Below are 7712 nucleotides of genomic sequence, written 5' to 3'. Positions count from 1 at the left end.
AACCTGTAGAATGTCTTTCGGAAGGTTATATTTGCCTTATTCATGAGGGATGCTGTCAGGATAAACTGGTTTCTTATGTACTACATGACAGGATCTGTCTTAGAAATTTTGTCTGCCAGACTAGTAAGTGCACTCACTATTGAATTTGCCCTATCTCTTTGAAGATTGGTTTGTCTTGTTATGATTTTATCTTTCTCTCTCTTTTCTCATCATCCCTTTAAGTAATAGTCCCCAAAACTCACCGTATTATTTCGTACTAGCAAAGATACCCGCGCATCGCACGGAACTTTTTCTGTACACTTAGGTACGCGATTTGTAGGCCCCTTTCCGGTAAGTGGATGTTGTAAGAGGGAAGTAAATTTCAACTCGATGCTGGAATCTTATATAACACATTGAATACTGAAAACATACCACAATCAGATCATATTAGTTTTGCATCATATCCGTTTGTAGAACTTTTCATTTAAGAACCTCGTGGTAAACTACATTCCTGCTTCTTTTATTTGTAGCCAGAATGTAGAGTTTTGTCCGGCTGATGAGATGTAGAAGATGCCGTGACTGAAGCAGTCTGATGTCAGGTCTACGCCAATGGTTTTAAACGTCTGCTCTTTTCTTTTATTTATGCTCATTGCAAAACACACCTTCACAGGAAATATTTCTAGATAGTACAATTACAACAATGCAAGGCGCCGTCGACATCCCCCCGCAGCATTATAAACAAAATGTGTTTTTTGGGGGGTAGGGGGTAAAATTATTGGTGCTCATGTTAGGTAAAATTATCATAGGAAAGTGCTCCCCGACTTTATTGAAACTAACATTTCTTCAAAACGTCCCAGGGTCAAGGAGTGCATACCATGCACCCAGTAAATTTGCGACGGGTTTTATTATCAGACTTGGTCAGAAGGTAAAAAATCGGTTAGCGTCAAAAAACAGCAATAAATGCCTTTTTATCACAAAAATAATTATTTGCCCAATCATGAGAAAGAGAAAGGAGGACTGGGGTCAAATTTTGGATCGTTTGGCTGTTTTTGGTGGTTTTAAGTAAATGCACGGGCGGCCATCTTACTTGCAAAACTGTAGTGATTATGTTGGATACTAAATATCTTCAAATATCAATAAATCTCTTCAAATATGCAGTATCGTTTGCGCAAGAAATAAATGCAATATTCGTTCTCAGCGTCCCGCAAAACTTATACAAGTCGGCAATTCAAAGATGAATACCAAGGGGTCGGTACACTAAATAATACCGATTTATGGTAATAATTATACCATAGCGATGTATGTGATATATATGGTAAAAAATATATTTTATATTAAATCTATTTAATTATAAAACCCAAATGACCTTGTCACGGGTATTGTAACCCAACATTTGGTTTACGACTTCCAGTTGAGTATGTGTACATAAACAAAAACCCATAACAGCGTAAACAAATAAACATCAATCGCTACTTTTGCAGAATTTGACCTGCGCACTAAAATATTAACGCTTTTATTTAGAAAGTATTATTTAACATGGGAATAGTCTGTATTCCAACTATACTGTCATAATTTTCTTACAAATAAATCAACTTTAACCCGTTGCAAACATCTCACTTGTTTTTGTTAGTGTTTAAATTAAAATATATATAAAAAATTTAATTTAACTTTAAGTTTATGCTATCTGTTAAGTTCACATTTACTTATAACTATGGCAAACAAACCAATTATAGTTCAATGTCTGCGTTTTTTATCAAAAGTAAACAATTATAAACAGAACGATGAAGTATATCGGCGTAACACTTCTAAATACAATTAAAAACACCGAATAACTCAACAATAACAAATAAAAAAAGTTTTTACTCATGCAGAGAGTGATCAAGATGTAACTCAGTGCACCCCCGGTTTTCTCCGGTACATGACGTCAACAGACGGAGTAAGCCAGGCGTCGCCGAGAAAATTAAGCCGTCTGACGAAATAAAGCTGAACCAAGTACAATGTAGCGCGAGGCTTTCAACGCGACGTGCGTTCGCGCGAGTTTTAAATTCAAACAGCAGACGACAATTTGGAAGAAGAAAAGAAAAGAAATTAGTAAAAAAAAACACCCCATTTCGTACTTTAATGTCAGAAAAAAAACACAAAAAACAGGAATTTTACAGCCTTAAGTGAGCAGCTTGTCAAGAAAAAAATTACTGGCACGAACGAAAACTTGTGCATCATGTGGACAAGGAAATGTCAGCGATGGTTTTGCCTGGAGATGTCAGGCTACCATATGCCGATCATTTACATCATCCGGACTGGTACTTTTTTTTGTCAAGTCTAGGTCTACAATTGACATTGTGGGCGTTTGAGCGAGCAACACAGAAAGACCTCCAGAGCGAATGCTGTACGTAAGTTTACAAAAATATACGTGTTTGTTCATTATGCAACTTGTATAATTGTTAACAGGTGCTGAAGCAGTTAAATATTTCACAAAAATTCTGTGTATATTAGGGGACTATGGAGCCGCCTAATTTAAACAGAATTTATGTTAAATATTAAACGATTCTGTTTTAATGGTTTAATGGTTAATGTCGGCATGTTACTTATGAAAAAAAGGGTTAATTCAACTACAGAAGCATCTGTTAAAAACTACACAAGGATCTATAATTGAGTACCCACCTAAAAAACACAACGCTCATATAAGCTTACTGAAGGCATTATTAGCGTCCTAACTTATAGCAAAAATGAACGAACCTCTGAGTTAATAATAAAAAAAACAACGCCGGTTTTCGGGGGCGCTAAAAAGGAAAATCACAGTTAAATTTATTTTATGATATGAAGAAATTATTAGAGGGCCAGAAAGTGGGTGCTCATTTTACGTCAAATTTACATAGGACAGTGATCCCCCACTTTTTGAAAAAGTAATTTCTTCTTATCATGCCCCAAATTTAAATGTGATATTCGTGTTCAACACAACAGGAGCGACGTTGCGAACGTTTGTTTTATCGTCAGTTCCATGGCAGGTGCTCGTCTGAGCTCCAATCCCTGGCCCCCTATTGCTTATCTTTCACGAAAAACATCCGCCTAGCTGAAACCACTGTGGAAATTCTCCCCACTCTTTATCTGTGCCAAACCCAAAACGTACACTCCACGAAAAAGGCGTCTTTCTTAGGAGTGCACGTCTGGGGAACTCTGTTCCATTTGCCTGTTTCCAACCTGAATACAACTTGAATTTCTTCAAGTCCATTATAAACAAATTCCTGATGAAACGCCCCCTTAAGTAGACAATTTTGCACATTTCAACATTAACGTACCGAACACGCAATAACCCTTATCCCCGAGAGGTTCCGGACCTTGATAAGTGGTGACCACCTTCTAAAAAAAAAAAAAAACACCGAAAAACTATGAAATCGTTATTTTATAGTTTTTTGAAAAGTTGGAAAGAAACTTGACATTGAGGAAAAAATCTTTTACATTATTTATCTAAAAATATATATGATGCTAAGCAGAGAGTGATCCGCACTATTTTTTAAATCGCATGCCCACGTTTAATTAATGTTTTATGATATGTATTTTTATTCAATTGTAAGGTTAAAGCACAGAATAGGTACAAAATACCCTCTCCTCCCCATGTTAAGAATGGCTTTTTAAATACTAACGTTATCATTTCACACTGACCACTCTCTGCATGAGTACCATATATATATATATATAGCAAAAATAAAACAAAACAAAAAATATTGTCATAATTTTTTTTTTCTTTACAGTTAATAAAATGTTTAATTTAACGTAGGTTTTCTTATCTTGTTATGCTTTCCTCAGCGACGCTTGTTTTACTCAGGCTGTTGGCGTCATATTCTGGAGAAAGCCGTGTAAACTCTGCGTTCTCTCTTCATGTTGATAAAAAATTAAGATAAGCGAACAAAAAAATACCTCCGAATTAAAAAAAAAAATAATTCAACTTAGAAGAATATTTAGAAATGAAAACAAATCTATTATAGAATATATTTAATAACGTGCTCAAAAAACTAAACTATGACAGTTATTCCATTCGGTGTTCTGGTTTGAAAATGGAAAGGTTTCATATTTACGATAATAATCAGTAAATTTAAGGTAGATAAAATATGAATTGAAATGAAAATAAACTAAATAATTACATTTTAAATTATATTTTTTAAATAGTACAGTATTAACGAGGCTATTATGTCGAACAAGTAATATAATGGAACTAATTATTCAAAATTACCAAGCTTTCATTTAATCTCGCAATTACTCATAACATCACCAACTAACTTTCGGGAGACCCCATCCGCCTTCTTTTATATAGCAAGTTTCTTAACACGTGACTAGCTAAAGTCCAGAATAAAATCACGCTTTTCTTTAAACGGGTAATTAAAAAAAAAATTTTTTTAAGTATTTTGAGCACTGTTGTTATTAAAACTTAAATTATTTTCTACAGTTTTCATTTTCGAGACGGAAGTGTGTTTTTTTAGATAAGGGACTTCCATATTAATCGTAAATTTATTTTAAGATTCAAATATAATTAACTACATTTTATTTCAGTATTTAATTTATGTATTTCTGTTTTGTTAAATGCTAGGCTTTTTCTCGTCCATAACTGTGTATTTACCTACCAAGTTGATCTTTTATATTGCATAGACTCAATCGATTTCTTTCAGTACACACCACTTAATCCTGCTTTCATTATATCTCGAAATTACTTCTAACGTCACCAACTAACTTTCTAAACAACCTCCTCCGCATTTGTTTTATATCGCAAGTTTCTTAAAATGTGATTAGGTAAAGTCCAGAATAAAACTACGCTTTTCTTTTAACGGTTAATTTAAAAAAATCGATTGAACGCTGTTGTTATCAAAACTTAAATTCTTTTCTACAGTTTGCATTTTGGAGACATAAGTGATTTTGAGATGCTTGACTTCTATATTGATCGACCTTTTTATTTTTAGATTAAAATATTAAAAACTACATTTTATTTCAGTAGTTAATTTATGTTTTTTACACGGGCACCACCACATTATCAAGGCAAAGAGGCCACTCAAGTATAAGGGTTAAAGAGTGTACAGTAGAAATTGGACAATATAGTAATCATTAGTAAGAAAAATTCGGAAATTTGATAACTTATATGAACGGCTCATCAAGAGGTTATTTACGTATGACTTGAAACAACCATATTGTAGTACGCTGGAAAGCAGGAAAACTGAAGACAATTCCACAGGCGGGCATTTCTAGGAAAGAACTTTGTTCATGGAATCTACGTTTAGGTTTAGGCACAGATAAAGAGTGGGGAAATTATTGATAGTGTTTTCAGCTAGACGAGTGTTTCATGTGAAAGTTTGGCAAAGTGGCACCATAGAGTGAAGCTCTGTGGAACACTTTCCATGAAAATAACGATACATCAGAGAAAAAATCGCAACATCTCTACTCTGGGATAGAGGTTGCAGGGAAGAGAAAATGTCATCTCCTACGAGGCTACGAAGTTTATTTTGAACTCTATCAAGCCAGGACAAGTCCTTTCTAGCAGCTCCTACCCAAATTTGGCGAATATAGTCCATCTTTGGGCGTAACTGGCTCTTATATGCATAGAGAATAGCATCGGCAGTGAGACATCTACTGGATCGATAAAAAGATCCCACCATTTTTCCAGCGGCGTTGGCAACATATTTTAATGTACCTGTTTTATTTAAGATCAGGAGTAATGGTCAAGCCCAGAAGCTTGTCAAAGCTTGAGGCCTCCTGAAGACGATAGCCATTCATTTCAATTGATGCCAATTTTGGATGAGAATGTTGATGATGTAAGGAAAGAAACTTGGTTTTAGATTCTTTAAAAGTAACCAGCCACTCTTTCCCCATTCTATAACGTGCTAAAGATCAGAGGAGAGAGAATCGGAGAGAACTTAGTCGTTTACTGTCTTAGATGTGCTAACATAAATGGAAGTGTCATCAGCATAAATGTCTACTAATGATGTAAGGATGTGATTTGAAAGATCATTAATATAGATCAGTAAAAGAGTTGGGCCCAGGAGGGACCTATGACTGACATCTGCTTTTGATTTTTGCCCCTCAACTTCTACTCTTATGAACCTATAAGAAAGAAATGATTAAATAATGGAGAAGACATTTCCAATTATACCATAGCTAGAGATCTTGTGAAATAAACCTTTATGCCATATCCTACCAAAGGCCTTAGATATGTCAAGAGCAATTGCTCTTGAAAGCTTGCTTTCGTCGAGAGATTTTTTGATCCTATGAGATTAAACTGTAAGCACATCTGCTGTAGATCTAGCAGAACGGACACCATATTGAGTGTCACTAAGAATGTTATTTATGTTGAAAGGTTTGATTACTTCTGTATTAAACACAGATTCCAGCAACTTACTAATGACGCACAGGAGATTATTGGACTGTTTTGAGAGGGGGATGAATGATCACCTGAATTCTTAAATACATGGCATACTGATAAAATTTTTCAGGGTGATGGCAAGTTATTCTCTTTAAGACAACGTTTAAACAGTTTTGTAAGTAAGGGCGCTTGTTCAGGTTGAAGTTTTTTGAGTACTATATTTGGAATACCGTCAGGGCCAGTTGCTTTACTGGAATCAAGGTTTTTTATTAGCTTGGCAACATCACGTACATATATACGTATATCACAAACCGTGTTTTCTGATACAGGAGGACATATTGGGAGTTGGCGGCCTTAGTCGCAAAGGGTAGAATAAACTGCAAAGTTCTTGGAAACGACTTTGGTTTTGTCTGATGCTGACGAGATTATCTCAGATCCATTAATGATAGTTGGAATAGAACACACACTTCTGTTCAGGATTCTGGCGGTTATGTGTCAAAACTGGTGGGAGCCAAGCCGCTGCTCAGCTACTTTGGAATTTACGGGATTGAGCATACACCTGTCTAGCGCTCTTTATTACTTTCTTACAATGGTTGCTGGCCGTCCTGAAAGCGGCTTTATTTTTCATACATCTATAACGTTAGATTTTTTTGGAACGTTTTTGAGGATATGAACCGTCTCTACCTACAATTAAGCATTCCATCATGTCTGATACTATAGAAGACGCATTTTTTAAACATTGAACGCAAAGGTACCTCAGATATAAATGTACGGAAGCTATACCAGTCAGCTTAGTGTATCTATATACTGTACGATGGATAGGTACGTCTGGGGACTTATTAGATTTCATTTTTATCTTAATTGATACAACAGAGTGGTCGGAAGATCGAGGAGGAGACCGCACAGAAACTGAACATAGTTCAGGGCAAGTTGTCGGAAAAAAGAACTAGTAAACTGAGTGAGGTCATAACAGAACCTCCCATCATCATCGATCTTGTTTGAGTGAGTCCACCCATTCGACGTTGTGAACAATTGAAGTCTCTACATACGTGAATGTTAGCTGAAGGATAAGCAGATAGGACTTGATCGATTTTCTCAGATATGCTTTTAAAGATAGCAACTCCGTTGTTGTGGGGGCGATAGAGAGTAAATATAAATGCAGTAGTGTGAGCTAATGCAACCCGGAAGCACATATAATGTAAGTTATGATCTTCTCTGGAGATGTTCCTACACATGGAAATACATCTTTAATATAGGCACATATTCCATGCCCATGACGATATTGGGGGTCAGATTTAGAAGATAAATTGTAGTATTATTTAATTGCGAACTCTTCTAGCGAAATATCCTGCCCAATTCCAGTTTCGCTTAAAAATACAAGGTTACGTTT

This window comes from Euprymna scolopes, chromosome 27, assembly GCF_053919585.1.
Source record: "Euprymna scolopes isolate OS-2025 chromosome 27, ASM5391958v1, whole genome shotgun sequence".
In the NCBI taxonomy this organism is placed as follows: Eukaryota; Metazoa; Mollusca; class Cephalopoda; order Sepiida; family Sepiolidae; genus Euprymna; species Euprymna scolopes.
The sequence above is the reverse complement of the archived record's forward strand: the minus strand, read 5'-3'. Positions refer to the sequence as shown.